Genomic DNA, 13,302 nt, shown 5'->3' with positions numbered 1-13,302 from the left:
TCTATCTATCTATCTATCTATCTATCTATCGAGAGTTGTCGAGGTTGTATTTGGCCTCTATTGACTGGGTCAGTCTTCTAGACCAGCAGAAGTACTAGGCAAGATTTGGGGTCGGGTGGGGTGGGGCTGGGGGTCCGGAATAGGGGACAAGGTGGGAGAAAATAATCACTAGTTTCAACTTTGGACCCAAACACAGTAATGAGGTTATAGTTTCTCAAGTAACCCTCTTCTTATAAATTTCCCCATGAATTATGCTCCCAAAGTCATAGAAAGACTGTCTAAACAGAATGAACACTATACAGAAAACACGTAGAGTTGAGTTGGTACAAGGAGTACTCTGAGCTGAACGCTCTTTTCTCTACAGAAAAGGTCCACTTTTCTGGCTGATGCAATTCCTCCACTCTGACTTCCCCAGCTGATAATAGCTTTAAGTTGATAATGGCTGCCCAGTGGGGAGATGGAGACTTGCCCTCGGCTGGCTGAGAGGAGCTTCTTTCTGACTCACTGACAAGTTCTGCTTCACATCCCCTCTCTCCTGTCAGTGGGTGGCCCATCTCCAGTGACTGTCTGATACAGGAGTACAAGAAACTGACCTGCTTGCCTAAAGGTAGGACAGTTTGGATTCATTCTTTCCTTGCAGACTAAGTCAAGGCTAGATTTTACCTCAGACCACAGCCCTGCTCAGCTCTTCATTCTCCTCTATCCTCTTCTATGTTTTCCCTTATAGATTTTTCCTGGAATTATTTCCTCAACAAATCATTTGCACCAGAATCTCCCTTTCAGTCTGCTTCTAGAGAACACTGCCTATGGCGGTGACCATTCATAAGCGATCAAATTAAATTGGATCCAAATGCATTTTCTATTCCCATATCCCATTAGAACAAGAGTGGAGTGCTGTATTAAAAAATAAAAGTAATGTTTAAAGATGATGGCATTATTTTATAATTTACTGTGGAAAAGAATAGAGGACATATTTTGGATTTTTTGCTATGAATTCATCTATATGTGACAAAAAGTTAATTACAAGACAGCAACTCCACATTGCTCATTTATTTTACATAACAGATATATTATTTATTTTAACTGGTGCCTCTATTTTCTGCAATCTTTAATTCCATTTTCAATTTCAAATCTTTCACAATCTATCTTTATCTTAACTCTCTAAACATATTTTTCACTGAGGCATAGAAAGATAAAGTATTGTATTTTTTTCAGTTAGTAATGGCACATTCTCTATTTTGCTTAGTACACAGGATCCAAGATGGAGGCTATATTTCACAGTCTTTCTTGAATCTAGCTTTCTTCATATGAATAATTTCTGTCCACTAGAAAGAGAACCAAAATGATGTGCAGAATCCTTTTAAAAATAAAGCCACTATCCCTGGATTCCCTCTTTCCCACTTATAGTCAGTTGTATAATGGCTGTGTTTGCTACATGTGCCTTGGACTCAGAAGTTAAGAGCTGTATGTGGAAGGACCTGCTTGCCTAGGGCTCTGGATGACCATGTGGAGCAGAGTTTTCCACCTCTTCTATACTGCATGCCCCCTTTTGGACAGTTATATGTGCATAAAACACATTTTTGTTTTATTCAGCCAATGTAGTTTCAAATGTCATTATTATAACTATGGCACATATACTCTAAACCAGTGTGTTTCAAAGCTCTTGTCTTTAAGATGATGCACTCATGGGGAACCAGCAGTTAGCGTAATGGCTATGTCGCTGGATTCCCATGTAGTCGACCATGGTTCGTGTCCTGAACCTGGTGGCTTAAAACTCATGCTGGGCGCGTGTGCGTGCATGCCCAAATTCCCGAGAGGAGAATGGAGGAGAAGGGATTGTGGCGTGACCACTTCCCTGGGGGGTGATTTCTTGCTTTCTGTCTCTATGTCTTTCTCTGTCTTTCTGGCAAGCGCACGCGCCCTATAGCGAAAAAACCTCTCCAAAAAAAAAAAGATGATGCACTCAAGCCAGAAATGTACCAACACACTTCTCTCTTTAACAAGAATATTCTGCTACAAGATAAAAACAAAATTTCAACTGAAACAATCAGTATTAGTGATATACTTGGTTTACAATCTGGCACAAATTTTTCGTCTCCTAATGGATCAGCAAATAATAATAGTAATGATTAAAGCTATACAAGTCTGTTCACTGACCACAAATGGAACAACACCAGCCTAAGTTAACAATTGCCAGCACTAACCTAGTGCAGTTATTCCATATTAATTATTATGGAAATACTCATATTTGCCCCTGAATCTTGTAAATTTATTTTTGTCTATGCAATGATCCTATTTTTCCCTCATTTATAGTCAAAATGTTGCCTATTTTAGCTTAACCTAATATCCACCACAAATGTCCTCTCTTTATTTTAGAAGGGCATCATAGCCTAGTCTTTAAGAGCATGGACTGAGTAATAAGACTTCCTGTGTCTTAAAATAGTAATATAAAACAGTAATTGATAAAATCTAATCATAAAATAGTAATTGATAGTATCTAACTCCCATAGTTGTTATTTTTCATAGGACATTATTACAAGATCACAAGTACTCTAACTCAGTGTGTTTCAAAACACTTGTCTGTTGTGTTTTTAAAATTTTTCCTTTGTGAGAAAGAGAGGGAGAGAGGGAGAGAGAGGGAGGTAGTTACCTCAATAGGGTCTCACCACATCGCCATCCAGTCCCCACCTCCCAGACAGCCAGGATCAGAGTCGTACAGTCTGCCCTGGAGTGTTCAGGTTAATCTGGAACCCAAACTTGAGTCTCCCATGTGGCTTCAGTCTCCCACAGCAGCTACCACCTGTGCCACTGAGACTGGACCAGGAGTGTTTATTTGCTTCCACATTGGCCCTTTTGTTCCCTCTGTCCAGAAAAGTTAGGCAAGAAGTTAATCTTACCAATGAACTGGTTTATTACATGTGTCCATTTGAGAGTAGACTCTCTGGTCCATTGTCTAATGCATGCTGAGCACATGAGCCTAAAATCCAGAAGGGAGTTGGAGAAAGAGGAGAAGGGATTGCAGCATGACCATCCCTCATGGTGGGAACTCCTCTCCTCTCCCTCTCTCTGTCTCTCCCAGGCAAGTGTACACACACACTAGTTAAAAAAAAAAAAGAAAAAAACCAGAAGAAATAAAGAAAGAAAGAGATAAAACTTTGTTCCTCAGTGTATTTTAAATATTAAGCAATGGAAAATAAGTTCCTATGACCTGCACTTATCGAGTTTCTTGACCCACAACTGAGAAGAGTAAATCTCAGAGTAGGTGTTCAGTTGATTTGCTCAAATGAAGGTTTCTTTATTTTCAGCAAAGCTAGAAGAGCAAACTCACTGATTATTCAGTGCCAATGCTGAAAGTCAAAGTCTTATTTGTGGGCTCTCTCTTGGTTCTATCTGTTCAACAAGGCTACTTTCCTCTTGATTGCAGTATGCGTGTCTTTCCAGTTCTAATCTCTGCTGGCAAAGCTGGTGAAATAAAGTGTTCACAGAAACACACAGATTGAACATATGACTTTAAAAAGAGTTTTGTCACTAACACATAAAGCATGGATAACCATGGCATTTGGGGGATATGGCAATGATATTCATTATCTCTAGTTGAACTTTCTCAGGAACTTAAACTGATTGGAGTGTAAATTATCAAACACAATTATTTGGATGCTGAAAGGTTACAATCTTTGCTGTACAATGTTTTATTATTATTATTACTAACAATTAAATTTGTATTACTTTAGTTTTTCCTGTAGGGATCATCTAGTTGGTAGCATTTGTATTCCTCAATCCTCAATCTAGATAGAGAGCCTCCCCTTATAACTGCACTCTATGCTGTGTTATTTTAGGGCTTCTCAGATACTTATATTTCTGTGTCTGTTCATCACAACTTTATTAACAGGGTGTTTCCATTTCTTATTTTATATTCAGAAAATGTTTGTTTGGACTATTTATTCTCGGACTTTCCTTATCCTCTCTGAATATTTGAAGAGAAGCGAACGTAATATCCAACTTTTATTGATCACCTTCTCTATTCCAGGCCCCTTGCTTGACAGATTATTTCTAATCCTCAAAGCAATCTGGCAAGACAGATATTATTAGCTCTCCTTTAGAGCTGAGGAAGCTGAGATGCAAGGTGTCTCCCTTAGATCTTGCTGAAGGTCACACAGCAAGTTAATTTCAGATTTGGAATCCAAAGCTATGATTGTTTCTGCAGTTAAATTGTGTGTAGATGAGTGTGTTTGTAAATGGTTTCCAATGATTATGAAGGTCAGTGTTCCCAGGAAAAAGCTAAACATGTCCTTGAACTTTCATATTTGCTCTACTATTATTTTGAATGTTAAAGGGTAGAAAATTATGCAATGATATCCCTTTCATTCTCCAATCTGATTCTTCTCTAAACAAGGAATAAGTAACTGCAATGAGTAATAATTTCCTGTTTTAAGTGTCTGGCATGATAGATGCACTTAAACTTTGAAAGAGAATTCAGTGAGAATTGCTTTAGACAGCTTATAGTTACAGCGCCACCACGAATAAAGTGCATGGAACCAGCTTTCATGCAGATAGAGGGATGCAGGAGGGTTTTGCACATGGACTATCTGAGGCAAATTTATATTTAAATAGACATAAGTAACATGGGCAGAGGAGTCTCTGAAGCAATGGACAAGGCTTAGGAAGGGCAGCCCACTCTAAAGAAAGCATGTTAGCCTTAAAGGGTATGAGTACCGAGATTTTTTTTCCTTCCTATGAAGCAAAAATCACAAATTTGCAATCAAGTTAAAACCATGGATTTTTGTACCAGTTACTTGAAGTTCAGATTTAAAACATTTTTTTTTTCAGGTTTTTGCCATAGGGTGCACATACTTGTAAGAGAGAGAGAGAGAGAGAGAGAGAGAGAGAGACAATGACAGGGATAGTAAGAGATCACCCCCTAAGGGCGATGGCCATGCTGTGAAGCCTTGTCCATTTTCTTCCTGGGATTTAGGGCATGCACATACATGCACCGGCATGATTTTCAAGCTACCAGGTCTGGGATTCAAACCACAATCAGCCGTGTGGCAGTTTAGCACCTTAACTACCACACCACGTGCTGGTCCTTAAAGTTCAGATTTTTCAAAACGTATGAAAATAACTTTTATTCTCACTAGATCTAGTTACTCCAAGCCAGTTCTGCCTTTTTACTGCAAAAACCTGCTTTGTTCATCATTTCTCCACAGCCTTCACTGATAGGGACACTGTGAAATTATCAATTCAATATTGATCACCCCCCTCCAGTCACGTTCCAGATAATTTGGGCATATTGAGACCTAAAGAGCTGAAACATTAAAAAAGTTCCTGTGTTCATGACAGAAGGACTACTTGTTAATTACAAACAGTTTGGAGGTGATTGGTCTTCCCTTCATTTCCCCTTGAGTGCCTTCTGTTGTCTGACCTTATTGTTTAAAGACCAGTGCTATGAAAGGCTTTTTTTAAAAAATGATTTTTCCTCCTTATGTGGCTGTGTTGCTTTTACATTTCTTCTGCTTACTAAGTTTTGCCTTGTATATGTCTATAAAAATCATTTTCTATGTCTATATTGTGCAACCTGGTGATTTTTTCAATTTTTTATTTTTGATCTTTCAGTGTCATTTAAATCTAATACAACCTGCATGCACAGATGAGTTTTTGGTTTTTGTTCTTCTTTTTTATTTTTAGAGAAAGAGTTTTTGCTATAGGGCATATGTGCTCATTGGAGAGACAGAGAGAGACAGAAAGTAGATAAATCACCCCCACCCCCACCCCCAGAAGGGTGGCCACACCATCATCTCTTCTCTTCCATTCTCCTTTTGGAATCTTGGGCACACATGCACACACATCAGTGGTGAGTTTCAAGTCACCCATCTGCCATAAAGAAGTCCAGCACCCTAACCACTATGGCTCCCTCAGGCCTGAGGAGTTTTAATAGGCTCAGAATGTTTATTCTCAATACTTCAATCAGAACATCTCTGGAAAACTCTAACACAGATGACATCTTGACCAAGATTCTGCCCTCCTTGTGCTGTTTGTGAAACCCACTCTGTCCTTCAGCCAATTGGGATAGCCTTGCCTTTCTGAGTACACTGACCCAGAGTAGGTGTTCTTTCCACAGAACTCCTAGAACATGTAATAGCCTGATTATTTCCCAAAGTTTTCCACCAAAGTATCCTGAATTACAAGTGTTCTAATTGCCAACCTCTGGTGGTGGGGTTGGATGGGAAGGTGCTGGAGGTCTACATGGGTCTGGGGTGATAACCTCAAGAGTGCTGTGGTCAGAGACAGTTCAGTGGAGGAGCAGTAACACCCTATGAACATGGTGCTGGGTGCACATGGAAGGTCTGGGGTTTGGTTCCTTGGTGAGTCTGTACACACCCGGCATGTGCACCATAATCCTGGCTATCTGGGAAGACTGGGAGAACTTGTGGTGTGAGACTGCTGGGGTGCTTGTCTTTGTCTCTCTGTCTTTCTCAGTCTCCCCATCTCTAATAAAATAAATTAATAAATGTTTAAAAAAAAGAGCACTGGGGCCAGCAGGAGGTGTGGTGGTTAAGGCATAAGACTCCCACATGGCTGACCATGGTTTAAGTCCTAGACCTAGTGGCTTGTTGTCTCACTTTCTCTCTTTCTCTGACTGTCTTTGGTGAACACATGTGCCCTACTCTCTGTCTCTCTCTGGTGAGCAACGTGCCCTATTGCAAATTTAATAATACATTAAATTAAATGAAAAAAGATTGCTGTTTTTAGCACAAAATATCTCTGACTTATCTAAACTTCTGTGCTTTCTCCACTTTATTATAATCATATTTATTTAAATAAATGGATACTATCCATATTTTGTCATGGATTATTGTCATAGTAAAATTGACTCCAGAGGAAAGCGATATGCTTGCTCTGTAGGCCCATGTGTATAGTATATGGATGACTACACACCACACTTCTGCATGTGGTACCTGATATTATTGGTTGTGGTTTTATGAATATCCTGGCATAGAATATATAGCCAGCTCAATAAAAGAAATGTCATATTAAAATTCTTCTTAATTTCTTGGTCTAAGACAGTAGTCTTAACTCATAGCATAAGACTAAAGATACCAGATATCTCTGTAAGATACCCAGAAAAAAATGAAGTTTTTTTTGTCATTATATTTGGATTAGATATTAAAATATAGGTTTATAACAATTTATATTCAGAGAGCACAGAATTACTGAAACTGTATTTTACTTTTTAGGTAACTATATGCAAGTAGCCTTTCTATGACTAAACCTCAATAAGGGGTTTGTGTGGGGAATTTGATACCTGTCAAGAACATAGTCACAACTGATTGACAGGAACAGGAAAATTCATGAGTTATATCACCATTTTGGATGTCAGAATTTCAGATAGTTTTGTATAATCAAAAGAGTGAAGTGCTTCGTTGCTCATTAAAGAATTAAAGTCATGAGGAGTTATTTAGGGGCATCCTGCTAGTTTTCAATAGCACACTATTGCTAGTTTGGGCAGAGGAATATAACCTGGTGGTAAAGAAATTTAAATCTTATATTATTTTAGTTTTGGCAGAGTGTGTATGCATTTGCCAGAGAGAAAGACAGAGAGACAGAAAAAAGGCAAGAAGGGGAGGGAGAAAGATCTCCACAAAGGGCAAAGTCACACCACAATCCTTTCTCTCCATTTCTCCATCCTGCTGATACCTGGGGGCACATGCACATATGTGTCTAGTGCATTTTTCAAACCGCTGGGTCCAGGTTTTGAACTACACTTTTGGCTACATGACACTTGGCTCCCTTAGCCAATGGGCCACACAGCTGGCCATATAAATTTACATTTTGATTATGAAAGACAAAATAAAATTGGTGGTAGTGGTGGGGGGTGCAGCTAGTGTGGGACCCTGGTGGGTGAGGGGGTCAAATCCTAATTACACTGGAAGCAGTAAAGCCTTCCGTACTGACATCAGTCTGCTCAAGGCTGTCTCCCATTACATCCCTACTCCTATCTTAGCTATAAGTGTGCAGCTTTTATTGTTCTTTTTACACACACATCTCTGCTTTTGTCTATTCCATCACGGTAGTTTGGTGACAGTGGCCACTGCAGTGCTAGATTCTAGGTCACAACTGTGGATAGCTATAGCCTTGCCATTATGTGTTGTATGATCTGATATATCTGGAATGAGTGTTTGCAATCCAGGTGATGAGAACAATAATAGAATTACTCTACTGTAGAGACTGAAAGATTGGAGGATGTAAAAGCATTGAAAATAGTCATGGACACTGAAGACAGTGTGAAACAAGGGTAGGATAGGGGAAGAATATAAGCAAGGAAATTAGGGTGAAAAATAGAGAATCAAGATGCTTGTGGGCCACAGTAATGGTTTATTACCTGTTGACCATAATGTGTATAGTAATCTCAACTGGACTGGTCAGAGGTATACTTCACATTGGGTAAATTCTCTTTGCAAGCCAAATGTGTATAGCAATCAAATATATAAAAATTAATAATATTAAAAAGTAATAGAATCATGAATAAGTTACAGATCGGTAAAGAGGAAAAGGTATGAAAAGAAATTTGTAATGTCATTTTGTTAACATAGCCAAGGAGCTATTACAACAACTTTATTCCACCGAGAGCAACAATGATAGAAGTAGATTTTTTTTTTCCCTAGGTATATGAACCATTGTGTGATCCAAACTGCACTGGAGTAAAAATGAGAAAACCTGGGCTCAGTCTTGACCTAGAACAGGGCATGTCACTTCACTTGGTGTCATCAGTGTTTTCTCTAAAATGAATAGGTTGGATGCGATATCTCTAACTATGTATTTTTTTTCTTTTTAGAGAAATTTTTGCCATAGGGCTCATGAGATTGCCAGAGAGATAGATAGAGAGACATGAGGGGAGTTGGGGGTTGGGTGGTGGGGAAGTGGGGAATTAGGCAGGAGAGGCCACACTGTGACCCCTTCATCTCCATGCTCCTTTCAGGATCTTGGGTACACTCACACATGCTCCCAGTGTTTTAAGCTGCCAAGTCTGGGACTCAAACCGCAGTCAACTACGTGAGAGTCCAGAGAGGTAACCATTATGCCATCTGCTGGTCTTCCTCTCTAACTTCTTACTCTACTCCTCCAGTTTGTCATTCTGTGTCAGCCCTCATTCATTCCTTCAATAGAAACACAGCAATAGAACCTACACAGTATATGTCACTGGATCTTGTGATGTGTTTTGTCATAAGCATTCAAATCTCCTCACTTCTAAACTGGGGCTGGAGGCTTTGACAGCTAGAACCAACAGAGGCACTAGGCACTGGAGGGGAGTACTATGATTTAATTCCCCACTTCTTTAACCCTGGAGACACTGGATGGAAAGAGAAAACTCTTTATGCATTCCCCTGGTCACCTAGGCAAGCAGGAATCCACATCATGCTTGGCATCCGTGTTTGATAGTGAGACTCCGGCATGATTGAGTGAAGATTGAGACAGGTTGAGAGCTTAAACATATCGATTAATGAATATGATTAATGAATGCACAAGAATTTGACCTTTCAACTGTCTCCATGTTGTGGTTTTGGTTCCTATAATGAGAGTTTTTATTTTTTCTAAAGAGAAAATTTTAAATTGTATTTGTTCACACTTTGTAGTGATTATTTTATCAAAACAATAACGGACATAAATCAATAGGAAATCGTGAGTACAAGTTGAAGAGTCTTACACATCAGGCTGTAAACAGCTGAGAATGGGTCTGGGGGGTGCATCTCTGTGTCCTCAGCACACATTCCCCTATGGATCAGGTTTGGGAGAATCGGTGCCCAGTGAGCAAGGAATACAAACAATGTACTTATGCAACCTGTTGAAAAATATTCACATTGCACTTTTTAATTAAGTGACAAAGCAGCTTCACATATACGGTAGTTGGTGCTAATGAAAATTTCCATAAGGAACCAAAGGAAACTAGATAGATGTGAAGATGATCATTTTGCACTTTTTCTTTATATTTGTGGCAATAAAAAAGTGTGAATTGAAAAATCTAAAGAAAAATAACAGTTGACTTCTTTTTATAAGTGAAATATACTAAGAAGCCATGATCATACATACAAAAAGATACCTTAGCATTTCATTTTGGCAATACGTCACCATGACAGGGACATGTAACATTGAGCCTAATTCTATACGGTTGTGATGAAGGAATGGGAGACTGGCATTGAGCAGTTATTGCTGTTCTTGCTTATCTCTTGCTTGTAGGACTAAATTCACATTGTGAAAAGGAAATGACAGCGCTCATGTTTCTGTTGGCTACTGTAGATAGGAAGATGGAAAGAAGAGATCGCCATCAAAGAAGGGAGCTCAGAAAGCATGACACACTTTCTCACTATTTCACTACCTGTTGTTTGTTTTTTGATATTGTTGTGATGGGCAAAGTTGTCATATTTGCTTCAATGAGTCAACTGTTCTCAAAGTCCCATGTGCTGATAATTCCCTGTTGACATAAACTACTCTTCAGTTTTATATTCCTTGTTTTTCTCCTTAAATATATTTGAGAATATATGACATTTTCGTTAGTAAAAAATGTTGGCAACTTTATTTTTCAGTCCAAAGAAAACATACAAAAAATTATTCAAATGATAGCAAAAGGAATCTTTCAGTTAAAAAAAAAATTTTAGTCTTGGGCTGGGCCCTGTGACCTAATGGTTAAAATAAACTGTATCACATGTGGCCAACTCTGGTAGTTCGAAAAACCACTGAGTTTTCATACCAGACAGGAGAGCAAAATGGAGGAGAAGGACTGTTCCACATTAGGGGGTTCTTTTTCTTCCTCCTTTTTCTCTGTCTCTCTCTCTAGTGAGGGTTTATGCTCTCAAATGATGTGGGGAAAAACACATTCTTTTTTTATTTTTTGAGAGGTTTTTGCCATAGGGTGCATGTGCTCACCAGAAAGACAGAGAGAGAGAGAGACAGAGATACAGAAAGCAAGAAATCACCCCAAGGGGCAATGGCCACACCACAATCTCTTTCTCCTCCATTCTTCACTTGGGATCTTGGTCATGCACACATATGCTCCTGGTGTGAGTTTAAGCCACTGGGTCTGGGACTTGAACCATGGTTGACCACATGGGAGTCTAGCGACTATGTCAACTGATGGTCTCCCAAAAATATATTCTTGAGTATTGTTCTCTCTCCAGAGAAAGACAAAGTTAGATTTACTCCTATTTTTTCTTTTAAGAATTTTGCTTTAGATCTTATATTGAGGTATCTTTGAGATAAATTGTGTGTGGTGTGAGGGAGGGGTTCATCTTCATTGTTTTGTATGTAGATAGCTAGTTGCCCCAACATCACTTGCTGAACTAAATATTCTTCCCTTATTGAATTGTCTCAACACTACTGTAAAAAAGGGAATAGATTCTTTATATGAGGGTAGCATGTATTAGTATTATTATTTTGCCAGAATGTATGCATGCTTGCTGGGGAGGAGGGCAGAGAGGAGAAAACACCTTCCATAGGAAACAGTCATGCCACAATCCCTTCTCTTCCATCTCTCCCTTTGGGATTTTGGGCATATATGTACATTTGCCCCATGTGTTTCTCAAGCCACCAGGTCCAGGACTTAGCCATGCAAAATCCAGCCTCTTCAACCACCACGCCACCAGCCAGTGCCCCCTTTCTATTTATAATTTTTATTTATACCACCAAATAACCAGCACAACATTTTATATTTAACAAACATTCAATCAGGACTTAGAATCACCATGTTAACCAAACCTAACTGGAGCTGGCATAGCTTCAGTTATAATCATGCTTTAAAAAGATAAGTGTCACTAATATTCAAGTCCTATCAATAAATAACTGTTTATTACAAAAAGTTCAAATGCCATTAAAAATACAGTTTTGCCATTTACAAAAACTTTTCTTTCAGAGGAAGAAATGTGTAGAGCTTGAAGCTGTGTCAGCTGTGAAACTTTTATTATCTATTTTTTACTATTACTATTTCATAAATTAGAAATCTCTCATATACAAACATGTATAAGAAATGGGTTGATTTATTAGGTTGTCAGAAAAATCATGTTGTATTTTCTATGCAAAAATATGTCATGACTTTTCCCATGACCCAATATTTTCAACAATGTATTCAATTTTATAAAATTATATATGCTCTTTATACTAACAGTCATTTATGGGACACAATATTTTGACTTTATCTGTTTGGTACGATTCTATATACTCAAAATTATTAGGTTCCTATTTTTATTTTCTTAGTCTCCCATTGTTTTTATTTTAATTTTGCTTTTTAATTTACTTTATACATTATCAGCCATGAGAAAACCACAAGACCCTGGCATTTAATAGAAAGTGTATAATTACGCAATATTTACTGCTGAATGAAGCAAGCCAGAGTATAAAAGAAAGATATTGTATGTTTCTACTTACCTCTCTTTCTAACTTCTATATAAAAACACTTAAAAATATGTGGAAAAATTAAATTAAAGTACAAGTTTATTTTAGTGCCCCAAAATTCTGAAATTCATGTATCATTTCTCAAGCATTTTCCATGGACTTTTTGATAACTTCTCATACCAAATATATAGATGGTGAAGAAACTGACTATAAGGGTAAAATAATGATTAGGTTGTGGGGGAGTTGGAACATATTTTTTCCTCCTTTTTTTCTATGTGAAAATGCATCATGACTCCCATAGACCCAACAAATGTGTTGTTTAATGTAAACACAAATGGTGAAGGACTAATGAATAAATGATCAGAAATAAGTTCTGAATTACTGTCACAGGCATTAAAAAAAAAAAAACATTTTTGAAACATATGATAGTGATTAGAGAGAAGATGTGTTTTATTCTATTTGCATGCCCAGAGCCACTCGCCTTACTTTTCACCTAGTAAATGCTCAATGAACATGCCTTGGGTGTTTATTGTATGGTAGGCAGAGTGGCAAGGAACTTGGTCTATGGACTACAGAGACACATGTGATCTCGATGAGAGGGAGAGAGGATGGTAAAAAGTCTGTTTCTCAGTGATTTCTCCTTAATGATGATTCTACTTCTGTACCATCTGCTTAGTGGGGGCCCATCTGATGTGCTCTCTGTAGCCACTAATCGATTGTGTGGGTCGATGCAATCAGATGCATAAACAAGCAAGATATTGGGAACAGGCATGTCCTAGATAGCTGCTAAGAAGCAGGTAGGTTACATCTGATGCATCCAGGCTGGAAGGCCCCATGAGAAACTGAATTACTGGAAAAAAAAAAATCCGAAAACTGATAGTTCTCTTTCTTATCAGGAGGGCTCATCTTAGTGAAAGATTAGTT

The 13,302-nt window shown here is 38.4% G+C and overlaps 1 protein-coding gene across 1 annotated transcript in view; it reads right to left on the bottom strand.

Annotated features, from left to right (window-relative positions):
- Positions 1 to 13,302, bottom strand: part of NDST4 (N-deacetylase and N-sulfotransferase 4) — a 214,175-nt gene that overhangs the window by 29,916 nt on the left and 170,957 nt on the right. The gene's annotated exons all lie outside the window — the stretch shown is intronic.

The sequence above is a fragment of the Tupaia chinensis genome, unplaced genomic scaffold, assembly GCF_000334495.1.
Source record: "Tupaia chinensis unplaced genomic scaffold, TupChi_1.0 Scaffold140548_1, whole genome shotgun sequence".
Taxonomy (NCBI): domain Eukaryota; kingdom Metazoa; phylum Chordata; class Mammalia; order Scandentia; family Tupaiidae; genus Tupaia; species Tupaia belangeri.
Note: the sequence above shows the minus strand (reverse complement) of the source record. Positions and strands in the feature narration are given on the sequence as shown.